Consider the following 23,710-nt stretch of genomic DNA (forward strand, 5'->3'; position numbering starts at 1 on the left):
TCTGATTAGTCGAGCCAAATATACGTGAAATCTAGTCTTGCATATTACATACGTTGATTTCCGTGCAGCATTTGATGCGGTCAATCAAAATTTGCTTTGGAATAGGTTAAAGGGAATAGGGTGCCCTCACTGGTTGCTTCAAATTTTGATAGCCCTTCATAACCAAACTTCGGCGAGAATAAGATTGGGCACAAGCAGGATGTTATCTGGCCCTATCGACATAAACAAAGGGGTTTGGCAGGGGTGTATATTGGCCACCTTGCTTTTCAATTTGTATTTAGCAGTTAGCATGTAAAGCCAATTGTGCCCCTAAAATAAGATCTATGCCAGACACTGCAATGTTGTACATGGACGATCTGGTTGTTTTCAACCAGTCCTTTTCTGGAATAAAGGATCAGTTGAATGAACTAGGCCGGTATGTGGAGGCTAACGAGCTATCAGTTTATTTGGGAAAGACAAGGGTATGCTTGTCTCCTCAAAAAAGGTCAATAAACCAGTATTGAAAACATCACTAGGAGTAATTGAATAAACAGACTCCAATAGGTATCTGGGGCTCGAGATAAATAATTGCTCTAAATATGAGTTTATTATAGACTCTAAGACCAGGAAAATTAAGTAGATAACATCATTGGTACGTACATTTATGGGACAAAATGTGGGATATTCACTGGGAGGAATACTCGTGTCATATAACCAGTGGTTTTGTCCCGCTATCTTATATGGTCTCGAAGCACTTGCATGTAGGGATTTAGACTGGCTCACTAGAATTGCAGGATTATTTTTGCTCAGTATTTTAGGTCTGACCCAATCCACTCCCATGGAATATCTGTGACTGGAAGTGGGATTTATTTCATTAAAAGCTATGGCCTTGAAAAGGAGAGTCAATTTTTTTATTAAAGCTGGATTGGCCCCGCAATATGCATTGTTAGAATTGATGTGACGAACCTTTAGAAAATAATTGTCTGCAAAGAGAGCCCCCTTCACGAAATTGAATAATGAACTCTTTGGGATCCTACACTGGTGTCCGGATTTGGATCTGGGAAAGGGCTCCGACGTGGTTAGGGGTGCTCTCTCGAGAAGACGGGAAAGATTGGACTGGGTATGTAATTATGAGCATGTGGTCAAACTACACAGCTATGCCCCATGGCCACAGTTACCCATGCCTACAAGAGGCCCAGCCGTATATTTTGATGTGCCCTGATACAGCAGTGCATAGGATGCGACTTTTAATGCACACAATCCAATTGCCTCTGCAAGCCTCACATGAGGCCAGATGGAAACTGACCAGTGAGTTAAGGTACTGTAGAATGTGCCAGCTACCAGAAAAAAAAGAGACAGTGAAACACGTGTTTACCGAGTTCCTGACACCGGGCACATTGTACATGGTAACTTTGGGCAACCTGGTTCATCATCTTGATTCTTTTAAATCTCAGGAAATGTGGAACTACTGACTTAATACCAACTCAGTAACTATGCACATTGCACTTTACTGTGTATCTTGATATAGGTAAAAAAGCATTATTTTTAGAGTCACTAATGGACTTTTTAACTTTGGATTTGTGTAAATGAAGGGAGTAATTAAGGACTGTTTAGTACAAATTATGTGTTTTAGATGTTATGGTTTTTATGGTCGCTTTTATGTATGTATTATATTGTTGTGGCGTTAAATGCATTGAATGAATTGAAGATTGATATATGTATGTATGTATTTAATTATGAGAAAAGTTTAAATTCGTACGGTATCACATTAAATACATTATTATAAATGTTTAACCTCCTCTTTTTGATGAACTGCAGTCAACTTGGCATCTTCCACTTGTGAATGCATCATGAAGCAAGACACAGACAACATACCTAAAGTTCAAAAATAAATGGTTTATTAATTCAAATATCAGGATGGTTAAAGGCCTAACTTGCCCTATGCAAAGGTGGGATTTCCCTACCTGAATGAAAATAAGGAAAGTCTGAATCAGAAAGTTATCCTTGCCCTCATAACAGAAGCTAAATAATGTGCATGGATGTAAATAATAAAAGAAATGGTGATCAACACAAAGTTCTGAGTGTCTTCCAGCTCTTAGCCTCCTTTCCAGTCCCCCATCCCCAAGTTCAAGAAAGTTCCACAAACGTCTTGAGATTACCTTCCCCAAGTTCAAGGCAACACAGTTTAAACGAAAATGGTCTTGAGGCTACGTCCTCAAGACAGCATTTTAATTCATCAAGTCTCAGGGTTCCCTTCCCCAAGACTTCAATGTAGCAACTTATACTTGTTTCAGTCTTTCAAGACTACACACAACTTCAGGTCAACTTGACACTCCTTCTGGATTAAGTTAACAGTTCACTTACAGTGATTCTTCTTGGCTTGTTTCACAATGTCTTTGGCTTTCACTGGTCTAGGTGCAGTTGTCAGACCACACAGTCCACCCATCACAGGTTGCGCAACCAGGAACCCTACACTCTTCAGCCCACACAGGTTCTTCTGTATTTACCCATGTGTACAAATTCACTTTCACTTAGCTTTTCCATGTTGGCCTCTTGAGTTTATGGGCAGGTTCCACTCTTCTGGTTTATCCTGGTAGCCTCTTGTTTTTGCCACAATGTGTCACACCTTCTATGTCATTCTTGGGCCTTACCACACTGTATTTATTCACAAAATGCACTTTGTGGTGGTCTTGATCATTCCCCACCTTTCTTTCATGCTCTTTCACACTTATGCTCGTATTTCCCATGTTGATTTCAGATGGGCACTTTCCCATTCAACTTTCATCAGCTTGTAGCTTTTCTCACAAACTTTTCATTCAGTTCGGTATTCAATATCATAAAGTTTTCATTCAGTTCAGTATTCAATATCACAAAGTTTTCATTCAGTTCGATAGTCAAAATTGAGGCTTTTACTTTACTGTTTACTTTTTATTCAGCCCTTGGCTTCGGGTTTATCTCAATCTGATCGTGTCATCTCATTCAGCATTCTGTTTGGTTAATACAGCCCTTATACATAGCCCTTAGGACCACCCCGGTTTTGAGTGACATACCCCTGAACCCACCGGTCATCAACATTCCTCTCCAGTGGCTTTGCGTCTTCACTTCTGTTTTGCTGGCTGACGTGCTGTTTACTGCGAGCCCCGCTTGCACTTCAGGTGCTGCTCTGCCCTCGCCGGCAGCTCCACTTCCTTTCCAGGGATGAGGACTGCATCCTTTTTTCATTCTCCTTGGTCTGCAGCTCCAGCTGCTCCTTCACAACCACGGAGGCTCCTTCCATTTTGGGTCTCCAGCAGCCCAACTCTTCCTGGGCTCCGCAAGTCTCCCAAGGGTCGTCTGCCAGTATCCTGATTTCCTCTCAGGTGCCACCACGGCTGCCTCCTCACAAGCAGGGTCACCCTGCTGGTCTCTCCCACACAGGCCTCCCCATTGGTCGTCTTCCTGCTGCTCTCTTGGTCTCCTCTTATACACCTGCAACCACTTGACAGGTTGCAGGTGTGGGCTCCCAAATGGAATTACAAGACCCTAGCTAAAGGCAAATGCCTGACCTTCACAGTACACTGCAGGCAGCTTCCTTGTCCCAGTTCTAAAGTGGTGAAAGGAGTTACTGATGTTCACTACTCCTAGTTGCCTCTTCCTCGTCCCAGTACTGTCATAGGGAAATCGTGGGGAAATGAGTGGAGATGTTTTACAATAGCCTATAAAGGGTTAGGTTGGTTTTCAATAGGAAAAGGGGAATACCAAGTCTCGCCTGTCTCACCATTACCCCTCTCTTCTTCACCCTCTTTCTGGTGTTTGTAGATTGGTGATATTTCCTGACATTTTCCTGGTGAGTGGGGCATGAATAGCAATACCCCATAACAGCCTCTGGGATAGAGGGTTCTTCCTGAAATGGAAATGTGGAATACCATGTCTTGCCTAAGGACATGTCATCCACATTTCCCAAGGACCCTCAACCCAGGTGATCCTCCCTTGTTTCTCCGCCCCACAAGGTCAGGATCAAAAAGCGATGGCCTTTCCCTGGCCACCTGAGAAGACCAAGAGGAGTAGATGTGAGGATTCCCTCAGGTTTCTCACTCACTTCATAATTTAGTAATCCATTGCTTTCTTCCAGTGGATACTATGAGGCAGGCATGGTATCAAGAGAAATGACACAGACAAAAGAAGTCAAGTTTCAAAGAATGTTTTATTTCAATATCACGGTGGTGTAAGGCCTAACTTGCCCTATAACTAAGGTAGGGATTTCTCCTGCTTAAAGAAAAAGAAGGGAAGTCTGTGTCCGTAAGTCTGAATCAAAGGTTTGTCTGTTTCAAAACCTATGCTTGTCCTCATATATGTAAATAAACATGGTGTTGGGTTCTTTTCAGCCATCACAATAGTGTTCAAAAGTAAAGTCTCATCTGTTCTTCTTTTGTTCCCTATCCCAAGTCCAATACAGTTCCAATAGCTGTTTGCCTCACCAATGTTCCGCCAGGTCTTCAGGTTTCCTTCCCCAAGTTCAATCTAGCATAGTTCACACAAAAGGAAGGTCTTCAGGTTCCCTTCCCCAAGACAGTGTTTCTCAATTATTTTGGTTCTCAGGGTTCCGTTCCCCAAGATTTCACTGTAACACTTATACTGCTTTCACTTGCTCAATGTTCATTATGATAAAATAATAGGTCCACTTGACCCGCCTTCTAGCTTGCTTCAACATTCATTTCACAGCTCTCTGTGATTTATTCACAAGAATTTTAAGTCTTGAGGTTCCCTTCAACAAAACAGTGTTTTCTCAATTCCTTCAGTTCTCAGGATTCCCTTCCCCAAGATATCACTCTAGCACTTATACTTCTTTCACTGGCTCAATGTTCACTATAAGAATACAATAGGTCAGCTTCACCCGCACTTTAGCATTCAATTCACAGTTCTCTGTGGGTTATTCACAAGGTCTTTTGCTTGTCAACATTTAGGGCTCCCTGGTCTAGGTGCAGTTGTCAGACCACACGGTCCACCCATCACACATTGCGCAACCAGGAACCCTATTCTTCTCCTTGACTTGATTTGTGATGTCTGTCATCTTCACAGTGGAGAACTCCCTGATTTAGGTGCAGTTGTCAGACCACACAGTCCACCCATTAAAGGTCGTGCAACCATAAGTTATCTTTAGCGTTGTTTTGGCGCCTTCACAGGCTCTTCTGCTTCGGGCTTCTGACTTATCACACTTATATACTCCTTGGTTAGTGTAACACTCTTCTTCATCAGTCTTTTGCTTCACCACAGAGTAATGGTTCTTTCTCACATGGGTTATTAGCATACTCAAGTGATTGTTCAATTTTCAATATGCTTTCGTTCTGCTCTGAGTGTTGCTTACATACAGTCTAACATTCAACATGTCGGTTTAACTTTAAATGTTCGTATGGTATTCCATATGCCTTGGTCTTATTCACATAGCACTTTCCATTCAGTTCAGAATTCAAAATAACGTGGTTTCATTCAAACCACAATTTCCATTCAGCTCGGTAGAGGGAAAAAGATAAAACAGGCTGAAAAAGGGAAAAATAGAGGCACTTCAAAAATATTAAAGTAAGTTTGACGGCAATTGAAGGTACCCAAAGTAATGGTGAATCTAACCCAGTGATTCTCACAGAAGTATGGAAAGTACTGATTTAGAGGAACAAAAAATAATAGGGAAAAAATAAGTAACCATTATACCTTTGCGGTAGTGTAAGAAACCTGAAGGTACTCACACATTCACTCCCCAGGGATCTTCTGCTCAGGTGGATGGGAAGGGCCATTGCTTTTCTATCCCAGCCCTGGGGGCGGACAAGCAAGGGAGGATCCTTTGGGATTGGGGAGAAGGTGACGGACGGCGAGACATGGTATCCCCCTTCCCTAACACTGACTTACCCTCCCTTCCCTCAGCCTTCATGGGCTACTTCCATTCATGCCCTATTTTTCCCTGTAAGTACCCACCAAGTACTGAGAAGAGGAAGAAGCAACTTGGAGTAATGCACACTTCCTATTACCAACACCACTCTGGTACTGAGACCAAGAAGAGGGGTATGGAGGCATCCAATACTGAAGGTCAGGCATGTCCCAATGATCAGGTTCATTATGGTCAGGCAGGACAAGCCAGTGACTCACACCTGAGGCCCCCTAATAGGGCTCTGGTGTATATAGGGAGGAGATCCAAGCAAGTGAAAGAAGGAAAACCTTGTGGTGGAATTAGACCAGGACATTTGAACTGCAGGACGCAAAGTGAGAGAGTCGTGTGGTGGTTGCAGGACCCAGGTCCCTCGAATCAGAAGGCGTGCAGCTGGAGCTGCCAAACATCTGAGAAGCAGAAGGGACGCGATCTGCATCCATTTAGGATACCAGCGTGTGCAGAGAAGTGCTTGGCGAGTTAGCAGAGCCCCAGCAGTCTGCTTCCCGGCTACATAGAAGGTGAGCGGGAGCAGCAGGAACTGCCGCTGTGGAGATGCGAATAGACGGTGACTGTCAGAGGACACAGGCAAGTAACGGTCCATGATCCTAAATGAATATGAACTATATTGAATACCTTGAATTGCAGCTGGTTCAAAAGAATGTTGCCTGGAGGCAGCTGATGGCGTTCAGGTAAGCGTCTGTATTACCCAACACTGTCCGGTAAAAGTTGCATGAGTTGAACTTGTTGTTTTCTCTCCCTTTATAGGTGCGGCATATGAAGATGAGGCGTATTAAAGGGTAATGCCTCTGGTGGTAAATCAGGTAAGCCTATGGTGGTAAGAGATTGTATTTGTCGGCTCTCTTGGCTCACCTTGTTGTTTCTTTTGTTTTCCCCCAAGTGCTGGAGTTCAACGAAGAAAATGAAGGAGGCAGCGCTGAGTCGAAAGATGCTGTGGACTGGTGAGTATAACGCGCTGCTGCTGCTGGCGAAGCGACGCGTGCTGGAATAATGTCCTTTCCAGGCTCGGAGACGAGCTGGATCTGGAATCAGGTAAGGAATTAAAATAATGTCCGTGATCTAACCTTTTCTTCCTTTTTCCCCTTTTTCTAGGAGCTCTGGATTCGAGGCGGGCGTGACAGAAGACTAGATGCTGACTTGCAGGCACGGTGAGCGTTACGCTGCAGGATGCAGAATAACGCGAAGCGTGTGCTGCTGTTTGGGCGTGGTTTAAATGGCCTCCAAAGTAGTTCCAGGTAAGAAGTTCCCCAGAACCACACCCGAGTAAAAAATAGTCCCTGTAACAAAATAGTCCCATCCAGGCCTCACGTTGGCTTGGATTCATTTGCAGCATGGTCTGCATGAGGTAAATGTCTATGAGCCTGGTGCCTAAGGCGCCAGGACTGAACCCAAACAGCCCCTAGCCGGGGCTGCTGGGGTTTTAACAAGTATCTGGATGCCTGCTCCCGGGGCTGACGGACTCGATCCGGATGCCCGGGGGTAGGCATCATGACAGGAGGTTGCTGCACACATCAGGGTGAGTGCACAAGATCTAGAAATAGCACTGGCATTGACACGGACAGAGTTGGCTAGACTAAGGGCAGCATGTGATGTAACTAAGGCAGATACACCCATGCCACCTATGGGGGCACCGGTGCTACCAGTGGGGGATGAGTGGAAGTTGGGAGACTTCTTATTTAGAATAGACTTCAACAAGGGAATGGAACAAGAGTGAACATCGGACATATTGAACTCTTTGAACTTTATAAACCCCGGAGTCAATATTCCTCCGGAACTTCTCCAGTACCTACGTATCTACTCACCCCTGCATGCCATGCAGGATGGAGAGCTCATCATTTAAAAACATAAGGTGAGGTTACTAAAAGGGGATATCGGAGGTGACAAGTTGGGAGAATGAGAACAGTGGGAGGGGGCTATCACTAAGATCCACGGGTGGCTAAATCCCTTTCTCCACTTGCAGGAGAATACTTCTATGGATCAAGCAGACGAGATTAGGCGGGCCAGTCCAGACAGTCATCTCGGCACTACGCATCACGTTGGTGGAGACCGCAGCTGTCCGGGTCCGATCGACGCCCCTGTGGGAACCTGGTGAGCGTAACACCTCTGCCGGAGGTGAGACATAAGATGGAGGTGGGGCTGTGACTGGTGCTGCTACTATGGTGCCTGTTGATACATTTGTTGGAGTAGTGTACCCTTCCGCTGGGTGAGTTGCTAGCGGATATATTCCTTTTTTCCCCTCTGCGTTCTTCCCATTTTCTCCTGAACTACTCTCTTTACTACTGTCGTGTGTCGCCCCTTCCCTCTTTGGATCCTCTGTGTCCTCAAACATTTTCCAGAGGTTCAATACTTTCCTTCTATTCTGCAATGGTCTCCCCTTATATTTTTCCATCAGGAAGTTAGACATATGTTCCAACACCCTTCTGTCAAATGATCCCTGATCTGACCAGTAGTGGGGAATTCCCCTTCCTCTAGTCTCAGTCACCCACTGGTTGTGATACTTCTTAATATTTTCGCAATACAAGGGAAGGGCCTTGCATATGTGTTCTAAGGGCTTTTCTACCCCCATACTCACGTCTCCCATGTGTTTGGTAGTGGGGCTATGCCTATGCTGCCACGCTTCAGTTGTTATACAATAACTCATTCAAGAAATATACAGTTCAGTTTTGTCAACAATGCAATTTAATGGGGGTGTGTCTAGCAACGGAGCAATGCGGACGTGAGCCTCTGAGCTCCCACAGCCGCCACATAAATCCTGTCTAAAAAACCTGTCACCCATAACGGATCGAGACATAAATCAGCTCTATCAAGAGAAGAACCACTGCCGCACACACTGGTGAAATATCACCGTGATTACTGAGAGAACAAAGCTGCAGACGACCACAAAAAGTTCCTGGTGCGCAATTGAGGAAAGAAATCCAAAATGGCAGCGTTCTATGTGGCATAGGGGTGAGCACTCCTGTGCGAGGAAAAGCCCGAACGGGAAACGGCTGGGGTGCCCGGTTGCATCCGAAAAGACTGGTGGTGCAGAAGAGACACCAAACAGCGACATACAGCCTGCAGGGAGTGTGTGCAGGTGAGACGCTGCATGAAGAGCTGACCTGGAGTGGCTGAGCCGCTCGGTGCTGCCGGGGAAGGGAGGGACACAGAAGCATTACCCCATTGACACTGTGCCCAGCACTGCAGCTGCGGACGGAGGTCCCCCCCGGCGCCGTGCAGTAGACAGGCCTGCTGTATCGGGAGCACGGCCCAGGATAAACACCCCTGCTGCACAGGAGAACGGGGATGAGCCACACCACGCCATAGGAGGGGCGCCTCCGCCTGATCCGTGCGTACTGGCCATAATATTCAGCCAATACTGCAGAAGGCCAAATGCGGGCGGCACCACCAAACCGAGAGTGAAAGCCGAGAATACAGGGCTGGTGGATGCGCACTTGAGTGAGGGAACAGAAACACATACAGAAGCGCATCCCGCCCATACCCCGCTGTGGGCTTGCTACAGTGACAGAGGAGCCAGGGAGCCAGCCAGGAACAGGCAGCAGCCGGTGCGGGCACCCTGAGTGCTGGAATACGGGCCATCACTGCGCTGGTGGGGGATGGGAGCTGCCGCTTGGGGCAACAGGGTGTGACCCGACCCAGATTAAAGAAAGTAATCTGTCCACAGGCTCCAACCACCCAACGCTCAAAAGACCAAAGTTGATCAGCCTTATAAGGCACGGCAAGCAAACCCCATAACTGAAGGCCTGGTATAGGCTCTAACACAGAGGGCAAACATAAGAACGCCTCAGATCGGCATGAACCCTGCCAGCTGTTAGGGAGAATTCTCTGTTTAGGCTGAATTTCCTAACCTAGTGAGTCCCCCAGCAGCTTTGCTGGATTTCTGGAGCTTGTTTTTTTCTCCTGCCAAGAGTGAGACTCTTTTCCTCCCACTCTTGGACATGATTTGAGGTGTTCCTTTGACTGTTTATGTGTTTGATGGGCTATGGGGTCTTTTACTCCATAGGGTCTCATGTGTTTTTACTATGTGTGTTACACAGCACCCTCAGTGCAGTAACACAGGGGTGTCATAGTGACCCCCAAACATAGACTCCATACCCTGGGACTGACTACTGTCTCCCAGGGCATGTAAAGTCACCATTGGCTTTACTAGTCCCAAATTTAGTTATAGAACCAGCACAAACCATCATAATGTGGAAGTACTGGTGGGGGTAATTCGATTGCCCCTGGGTCTGTTTTTCGAGGGGGTACTGTGCAGTCCTCCCTCGTCAAGTTTCTGGCTGGTGGCAGTGGTTACCATGCGTAATATTCCTTAAGAATATTCCCTATGGGATTTTCCCAAGTATTTTAAAAGCACCACTTTTTGGTGCAATGTTAAAGATACCGCCGGTTTATTTATTTAATATTAATTCACCGGTAGGGTCTTTTTGCCAGAACTCAGTTTTAAAATGACGTTTCTGTTCGCCTCTGTAACTCCAAACCAAAGTCGAGCCATTTGTTCCACTTTTGGCGGGCTTCTACGCAGAAGCCCTCCAAAGTGGTGCCACTCTGTCTGGGTACCACAAGGGGTGTGGGAAGGGGTTTTGGGACCTTGGACTGAGTTGCCTTGCCAACTCAAGTCGCACTCTTGCGTGATTGGCCCAAGTGGTGAGCCGCCCCGCTCACCACTTAGCATGTTTGATTGACAGCTAGGCTGAATGAATGGGGGTTTTCTGCATAAAAGCAGGGCTTTGGGGACCGGAACTTCAGAAGTTGCCACATGACCTGAAAATACGAAGAGGGAGAAGCTGAGCCGACCTGCAACGACGACACCACCGGTGGAGCCCTGCTGAATCGTCTCACCACTTCCCAACGACAGAGGAGATCTTCATCAAGGGGAGTCTCTTCCCCTTGAACTGGTGGGGACAACCAGTTCGCCTTCTTTTCACCTACCAGGACGTCCAGTGGTCGAATTGCCCGTGCCAAGCACCCCGGCAACCGGATAGCCACTTACCACTGAACCGCGAATAAAAGGACCGTACCTTTTAACCCGAGAACTCCGCGGCTGGTTTCTTCCCTGGTAGTGCAACAACCTCCTGCTTTCCTCCACAATGAGATCTTCTCTTCCTCCGGACGAAGCATCGGCTTGCACTCGCTGCCAGGAACAACTGCCCCCACTGGAGCATTCTCACCCTTTCAAGGTACTGTGTCCACCTGGCCTCCCTTTCTACAGATTGCTACAAGGTGACAGAAACTCCTTAGCCTTCTATACTGGGTTGGTCACTCGACCTTCTAACTGGTCTCTTTCTGTTGGTCCAACTTCTTTCTGAACCTTTACAAGACTTTTATGCACTTTTTAAACCGTGTGGCCTTGGACACATTTCGTTCTGATCCTCTTAAAGTGGGTCCGGCTTTCTGAACTCTAACTGCAGGGTTTTATTCTGCCTTCCTATCTTGTTGTGTTCTACTGAAAGTGTTGGGATCTATTTCAATTTATGCTCTGCCTTTCTCTCCCTTTTAAACCGATTTATTAGAGTGCCATCTTCGTCAAGCGCTCACCGCTGTCTGAAGATAAGTGGTGCTTTACTTTAGACTTGTCTAATAATCTTTTAAGGGAGTGTATTTACTTTAGTAACTGTGTTTTTGAACTTGCTTGATATTAGTTCCAGTGTGTTTTCTTAGATGTGTTTTTAAATAAATAATTATATATCTTTTACACCAAAGCTCTGGTCAGTGTTTGCTTGTTTAACAGTGTTTTTCTGCCCTATTGGGTATGCTCTGTATACTGCCTAACTCCTCTTGAGAGAAGTCTGACTGCTCAGCCACAGCTACCAGGTAAATCTGGGTGGTACAGACTGCTACCAATTGGGTTTACTGCTAACTCCTGTAGTCTTAAACTTTTTGCAGTGGTCCCTAAGGGAACTGCACAGGTTTCTGCCTAACACTGGTGTACAGTGGTGGGATTTGTATTGAGTATACATTTTAGTGTGCTTTTAAATACTTTAGGACAACTAACCACAAAGCTTAGCACTAAAAAGGTGATTTTATAAACATGTCTACTATGGAAAGTTATACCCTAGAATCATTGTCTGCCAAAACTGCTGATTGCTTAAAAATATTGAGTAGACATAAGAACCTCTCTAGGAAGGGCAAGAAAATGGAACTTATAGAAAGATTGCTAGAAAATCAAAGCCTGGGTGGTACAGAGGAATCTGCCCCCCCCAGCAAATGTAGATAACAGTGATGGTATTGATTTGGATCAAAGTATTGATAATCATGAAAATGAGTCAGAAGAGGAAAGTGAGCCTAATGCAGTTAGCCACCCTGAACCTCTGTCTGCTCTACCAACTGTACCTACTGGACCTATACCAGGTCCCACATGTAATCCTGAATATTTTGAACTAGAAAAAATGAAGCTTGAATTAGAGTACAAACGTTTTCTGGCTCAATCTGAACAAAATCAAGAGTTAGAGTTCAGAAGAATCAATGCCCAAGCTGAGCAGAAGCAAGCTGAGCTGAAGCTCAGAGAAATAGAGCTTAATCATGCACTTGAAATGAAAAAGTTGTCAGTGGAAACTGCTTCTCTCTCCTCTGGTTCCTCCAGGAGTTCCAGTCCCAAAAGACCCCGGATGCCTAAGGAATTAGTGGGTATGTATGAACCTAAGTTGGATGTGTTACATTGGTTGAACCTGTTTGAATATAATCATGGGCTCCAGGACATCACATGGAATGAGTTACTTCCTTGGCTGTTCTCTAGGCTCCCCCCTGTTGCATCTGATGTGGTAATGGAGTTGGGGGAGGTGGATAAGAAGAATTATGAATGTGTGAAACTAGCTTTAATAGCTAGATTTGGGAAGACCCCTTCCCAGTACCTTAAGAGGTTTAGGACCCTCCAAAAGCATGATGGTACCCCTTGGGCTACCTGGGTGAGTGAAAGTTTGAAAAACTTAGAGGGATGGATTAAGGGTTACAGGGTTAACACTTATGAGGGAATGAAGAATCTTGTAATGTTGGAGTCAATTTATGATGCCTGCTCTCTTGAGCTCAGACAGCACTTGGCTGATTCAAAGGAATTAGATTCCAGGAAGCTAGCTAAGGCTGCTGACTTGTGGGTTGCCAACAGTGCTACTCACAAGGATTCTGGGGCTACTCAGAAGAAGGATGAGGGAAAACAGCCTAAAAAGGACTCCAAAGAGAATTCTAATAATTCCAATTCCAAAGAGGGCCCCAAACAAAACCATAAGGGTAAGCCACAAGGGAAACCGCATCAGTCTAGTGTACCTTCTGGTGCCAAACCAGAAGGAGGCCAGAACAAGCCACCATTCCAGAAAGCATTTGGGAAATGCTTTGTTTGTGGCTCTACTGACCATGTGAAAGGAGATCCCAGATGTAAGGGTAAACTTTCAGGCGTCCAACGTGTCTCCTTAGCCTTCGCTCCAGAGGAGGAAGTACAAATGGCAAGTGGAAACTTTCTATTACTGGCTGATGAACCCATTGGAGTCTCAGCCAGTGTTTCTTTAGTGTCTCTGGGTTTGTGGGAACAACAGAATTTAGATGTCTATAATTCTATCCCAGATAATACTAAAGAGTATTATAAGGACAGTGTGCAGGTGAATGGTCAGGAGACTCCTGACATTAGGGACACTGGGGCCAGCATAACTGTGGTTGACAAATCGTTTTTTCAGGCTGAGGATGTTGCTAAGGCACCCAAACGCCTCACCAAGTTAGCTGGAGGGCCTGTGCAGATGCTTCCCCAATTACCAGTTCTCATCCAGTGTAATGACATGACTGTGAAGATACCTGTCAGCATACAAAGTGAGGTACCAGGAAGGGTTCTGTTGGGTAATGACCTGAAAACTCTTGGAGTAGTGTCACATACCCCCAGACCTCCTAGTAAACAGTTACAGGAGCTCACCAGACCTGCAAGGGAGAGAACCCTGAGAGGTACTCCCAAGGAGATGATGAAGAAAGAGATCACTCCTACTCCACTGGAGCTGACAGCTGCTGTATCCAAGCAACCAGAAGAAAAAGGGAAACCTAAAACTTCTAAAAAGAAACCAGCAGTCAACACTCCAGTGCAGCCAACAAGGACTTCATCGGGGTTGTCCAAAGTTACACCTGTAACTCCCCCTCCAGCTGAGACTGAGAGGGTGGTACAAATCTGTGTGGTTGAACTAGACTCTGAGGAATAGATCGTGGAAGGCCAGGAACTCATTGGAGATTTGGATCCTGTTGACCATCCTGAGCTGCATCTTTACTGGCAGAAGGTGGACCCAACAGGGCAGACTTCAGTAAGAGACAGAGAGAATGTCCAACTCTGGAAGGTCTTCGCCACCAGGCAGATTATCAGGATGAAGGGCAAGAGCCTGGGAAATATAGGTTGCACTGGGAAGATGGTCTCTTCTACAGTGAACCAACAGAGTCTGCACCTGGGGACTACAAACGAATTGTAGTACCCCAAGAGAACAGACAACAGTTCTTGCAGTTAGCCCATGAAATTCCTTTGGCTGGTCACTTGAGTTTCAAGAAGACTAAGGAAAGGCTCTCACTCTACTTTTATTGGCCAAAGATGGGGGCCGAAGTAGACAAGTACTGCAGGAGCTGCCACACCTTCCAGACTTCTGGTAAGGTTGGCTCTAAGAATGTGGCACCTTTAGTGCCTCTCCCAGTCGTGGGAGTCCCATTTGAGAGAGTAGGGATTGACATTGTTGGTCCCCTTGATCCTCCAACCTCCTCAGGCTACAGGTTTATACTTGTTGTAGTAGACCATGCTACTAGGTACCCTGAGGCAATTCCTATGCGAACTGTTACAGCTCCGGCTGTGGCTAAGGCCCTCCTTGGTATTTCTACCATGGTTGGGTTTCCTAAGGAAGTAATCTCTGACAGGGGGTCAAATTTTATGTCCCACTACATGAAAGCCATGTGGAAAACCTGCAGAGTTACTTACAAGTTCTCAACCGCATACCACCCTCAGACAAATGGGTTGGTTGAAAGGTTCAAAAGAACCATGAAGAGCATGATAGGTGCTTTAGAGGACCCCCTTAAAAGAAAGTGGGACCTTCTACTGCCATGCCTTCTCTTTGCTTATAGAGAAGTCCCTCAGGAGGGAGTAGGTTATTCTCCCTTTGAACTTCTTTATGGCCATCCAGTCAGAGGCCCCTTAGCCCTGATTAAGGAGGGGTTGGAGAGTGCTCCTTCCCCCAAGCCAGTCAGAGTGACTGACTATGTGATAGGTCTCCGAAGGAGAATGTCACACATGATGGCAGAAGCTAGTGATAACCTGAAAGCTGGTCAAGCTTTGGTCAAGCACTGGCATGATCAAAAGGCTAACATGGTTGAGTTTACTCGAGACCAGCTAGTTCTAGTTATGATTCCAACAAGGCAGAGGGCCTTGCAAGACAAATGGATGGGACCCTTCAAAGTTGTGGGTAAACTTGGAGAGGTCAACTATCTGGTGGACTTGGGCAATCCCAAGGAGGCTCCCACAGTCTTCCACACCAACCGACTAAAAGCGTATGTCTCCAGACCTGATGTAGGAGCTTTGCTTCTAGCATCATCAGAAGAGGAAGAAGAGAGTGAAGCTCTCCCTGATCTCCTCAGAGGCTTACCTTTGGACGAAAAGATTGAAGGAGTAAATCTCTCTTCAAATCTCACACCTGAGCAACACGCAGAGTGTAAATCTATGTTGAATCAGTTTGCCTCTCTGTTCTCACTTTCACCAGGCTTGACCCCTTGTCGACAGCATGATATACTCACTGGTGACTGTCTGCCAGTCAAAAGCAGAGGATACAGAATGTCAGAGAATGTAAGAACCCACATCAAAGATGAGGTCAGCAAGATGCTTGATCTCAGGGTAATAGAGCCCCCTACTAGTCCATGGTCTAGCCCAGTCATGTTAGTACCAAAGGCAGGATCTAAAGAACTTAGATTCTGTGTGGACTATAGAGCTCTTAATGCAGCCACCAAGACTGATGCCCACCCTTTGCCAAGGACAGATGAGTTGGTGGATAGACTTGGTTCAGCCAAGTTCCTCACCACATTTGACTTGACGTCAGGCTATTGGCAAATAGCCCTGACAGACCATGCCAAGGAGAAAACTGAATTTTCTATCCCAGTTGGCTTATACCAGTTTAAGGTTATGCCTTTTGGATTGAAAAATGCACCTGCTCCATTTCAAAGGATGGTAAATCAGGTTCTGACAGGGCTGGAGGACTTCTGCATGGCATACTTGGATGACATTGCAGTCTTCAGCCAGACCTGGGAAGAACATGTGAACCACCTGAGCTATGTTTTGCAGGCTCTTGAGAAGGCCAATCTGACCATGAAGGCAAGTAAATGCCAGATTGGACAGAGTAAAGTGGTCTACCTTGGACATGAGGTAGGAGGTGGAGAAATAAGGCCTTTGCTCAGTAAGACTGAAGCTGTGCAAAATTGGACAACACCTACTACTCAGACCCAGGTGAGAGCTTTCTCAGGTCTCACTGGGTACTACAGGAATTCCATAGAGAACTATGGGACCATAGCTTCTCCACTGAATGTCATCTCCTCTCCAAAATTCCCTAAAAAGGTCAGATGGAATGAGGAGTGCAATCAGGCCTTTGAAAACCTGAAAAAGGCTCTTTGCCAAGCCCCAGTACTCAGAGCTCCTGACTACCACCAAACTTTCATTTGCAGACAGATGCTTCAAATTTAGGAATAGGTGCAGTCCGCAGTCAACTGGATGGGAAAGGTAGGGAGCACCCCATTTGCTTCATCAGTAGAAAACTGAAGGATCCTGAAACAAGGTGGGCAACCATTGAACGAGAGTGTTTTGCTATTGTGTGTGCTCTGAAGAAGTTTAGGCCATACTTGTATGGTTCTACTTTTGTTATTCAGACTAACCACCAACCCTTGAGATGGTTAATGCAAATGAAAGGGGAAAACCCAAAACTATTGAGATGGTCAATCTGCCTGCAAGGGTTTGATTTCACCATTGAGCACAGGTCAGGGTGTCACCACCAAAATGCTGATGGTCTCTCTAGGATGTATGTCATCGACTAGAGGTATAAGATTCATCCAGGAGCTGATTAAATCCTCTTGTCCCTTAGTCTGGGGGGGGGGTTGAGTGTTAGGGAGAATTCTCTGTTTAGGCTGAATTTCCTAACCTAGTGAGTCCCCCAGCAGCTTTGCTGGATTTCTGGAGTTTGTTTTGTTCTCCTGCCAAGAGTGAGACTCTTTTCCTCCCACTCTTGGATATGATTTGAGGTGTTCCTTTGACTGTTTATGTGTTTGATGGGCTATGGGGTCTTCTACTCCATAGGGTCTCATGTGTTTTTACTATGTGTGTTACACAGCACCCTCAGTGCAGTAACACAGGGGTGTCATAGTGACCCCCAAACATAGACTCCATACCCTGGGACTGACTACTGTCTCACAGGGCATGTAAAGTCACCATTGGCTTTACTAGTCCCACATTTAATAACAGAACCAGTACAAACCATCATAATGTGGAAGTACTGGTGGGGGTAATTCTATTGCCCCTGGGTCTGTTTTTCGAGGGGGTACTGTGCAGTCCTCCCTCGTCGAGTTTCTGGCTGGTGGCAGTGGTTACCACGCGTAATATTCCTTAAGAATATTCCCTATGGGATTTTCCCATGTATTTTAAACGCACCACTTTTTGGTGCAATGTTAAAGATACCGCCGGTTTATTTATTTAATATTAATTCACCGGTAGGGTCTTTTTGCCAGAACTCGGTTTTAAAATGGCGTTTGTGTTCGCCTCTGTAACTCCAAACCAAAGTCGAGCCCTTTGTTCCACTTTTGGCAGGCTTCTACGCAGAAGCCCTCCAAAGTGGTGCCACTCTGTCTGGGTACCACAGGGGTTGTGGGAGGGGTTTTAGGCACCTTGGACAGAGTTGCCTAGCCAACTCAAGTCTCACTCATGCGTGATTGGCCCAAGTGGTGAGCCGCCCCGCTCACCATTTGGCATGTTTGATTGACAGCTAGGCTGAATGAATGGGGGTTTTCTGCATAAAAGCAGGGCTTTGGGGACTGGAACTTCAGAAGTCGCCACAGGACCTGAAAATCCGAAGCGGGAGAAGCTGAGCCGACCTGCAACGACAACACCACCGGTGGAGCCCTGCTGAACTGTCTCACCACTTCCCAACGACAGAGGGGATCTTCGTCAAGGAGAGTCTCTTCCCCTTGAACTGGTGGGGACAACCAGTTTGCTTTCTTTTTGCCTACTAGGACGTCTAGTGGTCGAATTGCCCGTGCCAAGCACCCCGGCAACCAGATAGCCACTTACCACTGAACCGCAAATAAAAGGACTGTACCTTTTAACCCGAGAACTCTGCGGCTGGTTTCTTCCCTGGCAGTGCAACAACCTCCTGCTTTCCTCCACGACGAGATCTTCTCTTCCCCCTGACGAAGCATCGACTTGCACCCGCTGCCAGGAACAACTGCCCCTGCTGGAGCGTTCTCACCCTTTCAAGGTATTATGTCCGCCTGGCCTCCCTTTCTACAGATTGCTACAAGGTGACAGTAACTCCTTAGCCTTCTATACTGGGTTGGTCACTCGACCTTCTAACTGGTCTCTTTCTATTCGTCCAACTTCTTTCTGAACCTTTACAAGACTTTTATGCACTTTTTAAACCGTGTGACTTTGGACACATTTCGTTCTGATCCTCTTAAAGTGGGTCCGGCTTTCTGAACTCTAACTTCACGGTTTTATTCTGCCTTCCTATCTTGTTGTGTTCTACTGAAAGTGTTGGGATCTATTTCAATTTATGCTCTGCCTTTCTCTCCCTTTTAAACCGATTTATTAGAGTGCCATCTTCGTTAAGCGCTCACCACCGTCTGAAAATAAGTGGTGCTTTACTTTAGACTTGTCTAATAATCTTTTAAGGGAGTGTATATACTTTAGTAACTGTGTTTTTGAACTTGCTTGATATTAGTGCCAGTGTGTTTTCTTAGATTTGTTTTTAAATAAATAATTATATATCTTTTACACCAAAGCTCTTGTCAGTGTTTGCTTGTTTTACTGTGTTTTTCTGCCCTATTGTGTATGCTCTGTATACTGCCTAACTCTTCTTGAGAGAAGTCTGACTGCTCAGCCACAGCTACCAGGTAAATCTGGGTGGTACAGACTGCTACCAATTGGGTTTACTGCTATCTCCTGTAGTCTTAAACTTTTTGCAATGGTCCCTAAGGGAACAGCACAGATTTCTGCCTAACACCAGCACCCGTCGCCAAGAGGGTGCAGCGACCAACCTAATGGCTTCGCCCCGAGGGGTAAACCTGCACACGCCAGAGACAGCGCACCAAGCCAGAAGTCACAAACACCCTGCAAAAGCAGCGGTAGGGGCCCCAACGGTCCAGCAGGGACAGCTGACCCCAACTAGGGACGGCAGGGACGGCAGGCATATGGAAACACTCAGAGGATAACCCACATAAGCAACACCAAACCGACAACCAACAGTTGAAAGCGGCAGCAAAATAAGCACTTCTTCAACAAGCCCAGACACTAGATTGACAAAAGCCCGCTGGCCATCACCACACAGTCCTAATATGGGCAAAGACAGAGCTAAAAAACATGGAACGCAAAGCAGAATTGATCAATTCACCACACCCGTGGCAAGCACACTGACAGAATAAAACCATCTGGAAATAATGGCGGGGACGCAATATCCCTGAAGGACATCATGGCTGCAATCGCCGACTCACGTACCTCCATGGAGCAGAAAATGGATGGCATCAGTGTAGATGTCTCACTCCTACGCAACGATCTTCAGAAACTAACATCCGGCACTGGGGACGTAGAACAGCGCATCTCCGGAACGGAAGACAGACTGAGAAACCTAGAACAGCAGCTGAATAGAACCACAACCCGCCTAAAGGTACTGGAAGGAAGGGTGGATGAAGGGGAAGGCAGGTTAAGGCAAAATAATGTAAGAATTTTAGGTCTACCAGAAAAAACTGAAGAACCAAATATGGAGCTGTTCCTGGAACAATGGCTGGTGGATGTATTCGACCCAAAGGGGTTCTCCAAATTTCTTTCGATAGAGGGGGGCCCACCGAGTGCCTACTGGACAGCCAATACCTGGTGCCGTGCCACGCACTGTGGTGGCCAAATTCCTAAATTACAGAGATTGGGATGCCCTGCAGCAAATGGCACGAACATAAGGTACAATAACCCACAACGGCTCGAAGATAGTATTCTTTCCAGACTACACAAGAGAAGTGCAAAAGGCAAGGCAGTCGTTTGACCAGTTAGAAAAGCAACTGCGCTCCCTGAACGTAAAATAAGGTGTAGTGTTCCCAGCATAACTGAAGATCTACCATAAGGGAACGACGGTCCACTTTATGGATCCGAAAGAAGCCTGGAGGTGGGCGGAACTGCACGTTGATGGCGACTGGAGATCCACTCGGAGAAACAGAAGTGGGGCCCTGAAGCCCTGCCGAATAGAGAGCCCCCTTCTGGACAACTGCCAGGACAGGAACAGAACTTACCACCACACGAAGGGGAAGACTGACACGATGAGTGGCGCCATGCAGCATGATCTAAACCCGTTGCTGGTGTGGCTGAGATAACCTGACGTACGAAAGAAACACAGCAAAATGCTCGTTATGAATGAATACAAAAAAGCAGCCGTCTCGAACGGACGCAAACCCCCGGCCCACTGGGACTTGTTGTGGGTGCTGACACCCTAAGTTTTTGAGGATCAGCAATGTTTGGGAGACAGGTACTTCAGGTTGGGGTGGAGTATAGGGAGGGGGAGGGAAGGGAATGTTTATGTTTATATGGTTTCTTGTTAGTTTGGGGCTATAGCATGATCGCACCACAATCCAATCACAACCCTTTGCATACGTCACTTCACATTACCACACAAGGGGGTCCTACCCCCTGCAACACACACCGAAGAGAGGCTGCTCTCCTCCCGACCAAAACATCCTGTAGACCCCTTAAAATGCTCTCTAAATGACACCACCACAATCCCACTTAGTATTGGCTGACCGCCCCAAATCTCTCAAACTGCTCACCTGGAGCATGAACGGGATGGGCTCCGGGATCAAAAGACGCCTGATCATGCAGCTGTTGAACAGACACTCTCCCGATATGGCCCTGCTAACCGAGACACACCTAGCGGGGACACATTGTACCCTCTTTCGGAGAACCAACTACTGGACCGCACATCCTACGGGATACACAATGGGATCCAGGGGAACTCTTATCCTCATACATAAACGTGTCCCATTTGCCCTACAGGTCGTAGAACAGGACCCTCGGGGTCGATACGTACTAATCGTGGGAACACTCTGGGGTGAGAAATTGGCTCTGGTGTCAGTGTACTCCCCACCCGGTCTGGGGCAAGACCTGCAAGAGCAACTGACCACGCTTATGGGAAGGCACTAACCTGATAGGTGGATTCTGGGGGGAGACTTTAACTACGTCATAAGGCTCCCTGTCCAGGCTGGACTACCTCTTTCTCCCAAACACAGACCTACATAGGGTGACATCATCGGACCTGCTTACCCATGGTGTCTCGGACCACTCACCTCTGATGGTGGAACTGCGGATGCAAGGCACAACCCCCCCCCCAGAACGTGGAGGCTGAACAATTACCATCTTCGGTTCCCCGAACTGGTGGACCACCTTACCGATGTCTCCAATGAATACTTTGAGATCAATGAAGCCGCAGTGAACAACCCAGTAATAATATGGGAGGCCTATAAAATGGTGCTGCGGGGAGAGATAATCGCCTGGACAGCGAACAAAAAGAAAGAAAGACCCCAAAAGATAATTGAAGCCGAAAAAGAGATGACCTAGTGGGAAAATAAACATGCCCTCGACCCGACCCCTGAGACTCAAGGGTCTCTTAAACGAGCCATGGAGCGCCTATGAAATATGGTGCTAGATAACGCTAAACAACCCCATTGGGACTCCAGAGCGAGGATATACAAATTTGGGAACAAGGCAGACAAAATGCTAGCCTGGCTGGAAAAGAGGGATGAGGGGCAACGCCATGTCTGGGAAATTGTCACCCCACAAAATGAGAGGTGCCAGTCAGCCGCCGAAATAGCGGAAGCCTTTGCCCAATTCTACGCCGAACTATATCTGGCCCCAATTTCTTCATTAGACCCAACCCTGCTAAACGACATAACGCTCCCATCTCTGTCAGCACAACAGAGAGAGCAACTATACTCTGACCTCTCTGAAATAGAAATAGCTGAAGCCCTAACACAACTCCAGGTGGGGAAGACACCAGGTGCTAACGGGTTCACGGCTGAAACCTGGCAAAAACTAGGCGGGAACAGAATTGCGCCCACCCTTCATAAAATGCTGCTCTACGCCCGTGAGCAGGGTACCCTTCTGCCAGATCTCTGCAAGGCCACCATCGTAGTCATTCCCAAAGCAGACAAACCGCCTGAGAGATGCGCCTCCTATAGGCCCATCTCACTAATTAACAGGGAAGCCAAAATCCTTGACAAACTCCTAGCGAACAGACTACAATCGGTTGCTCACACCCTGATCCACCCAGACCAATGCGGCTTTATAACACATAAATCAACCCGAAAGAATCTGCGGCGGCTCCACCTGGCATTAGAACGCGCTCCCATCATAGATACGCAACTTGCCCTACTAGCAATTGACTTTGAAAAGGCCTTTGATTCGTTCCGATGGGACAGCCTCTGGAAAATTATGAGACGCGTGGGGCTTGGGGACAACTTCCTAAAATGGGTACAATTACTCTACACGAATACCCAGGCAGAAGTCAGGGTAAATGGGTGGCCCTCCCGGTCCTTTCCTCTCGGCAGGGGTATGCGACAGGGATGCCCTCTCTCCCCCCTCCTCTTCGCCCTCGCGATTGAGCCACTCGCCCTGTGGCTTCGCCAGAGCGCAGCCTGGACGGGATTTAGATGGCCTGAGGGGCATGAGGACAGGATCTCTCTATATGCAGACGATCTTCTGATATATCTGTGGGACCCATCCCGGACTTGCCCTATAGTAACACAGATGCTCATCCGCTTTGGTGAATTTAGCAGACTGAGAATTAATTGGGGGAAGTCCGTTCTTTTACCGGTGAAGGGTGGAGTGCTGGCTAACCCCCAGGACTGCCCATACCGAATGGAGCAGAGCGGCTTCCGATACCTAGGAATCTGGATATCCGGGGATCGCACTAATTACGTAGTACATAACTTCCAGCCGATCATTGACCGCTTTGTTAGCGATGTCCAGCATTGGAAACGTCTCCCCCTGACACTCCTAGGTAGAGCTGCACTCTTTAAAATGATGACCCTACCACGATTTCTATACGTCTTACAGAATGCCCCACTCAAGATCCCAGACTCCGAATTTGACCGGGTGGAGACCCTCCTCAGGGAACTCATGGAGGCCAACCACGTATAGCATTGACCACGCTCCAAAGATTGATCTGGGAGGGTGGGATAGGGGTGCCCCGCCGCCAAACCTACTATTGGGCCTCACAACTTGCAGTGGTCAACGACCTGCTTCATGGGGACCGGGAACTACCCCACATTAGGGCAGAAATCGCCGCCATACACAACTCGGACCCACTTCCTCTGTTATACTGAACTCCCACGAGACCCCCCCCCCGCCTACAACCGCGGTGCATATTGTTGTTGGAGACAAGCACATGTGTTTATAGGATGGAAAAACAAAATAACCACTGCACAACCCCTATGGCAAAACAGCAACTTAATGGAAATCGGGAAACTCGAGCCATGGGGGCTGGGATTTTGAGAGTCAAAGACATCCTGGAAGAGGGGAAGTTAACCTCGTTTGAATGTAAGCAACTAAAATTCCAAATCCCGGGTACGGAACAGTACCACTACATGCAA

The sequence above is a fragment of the Ambystoma mexicanum genome, chromosome 1p (assembly GCF_040938575.1).
Source record: "Ambystoma mexicanum isolate Mex_15411 chromosome 1p, UKY_AmexF1_1, whole genome shotgun sequence".
Classification (NCBI taxonomy): domain Eukaryota; kingdom Metazoa; phylum Chordata; class Amphibia; order Caudata; family Ambystomatidae; genus Ambystoma; species Ambystoma mexicanum.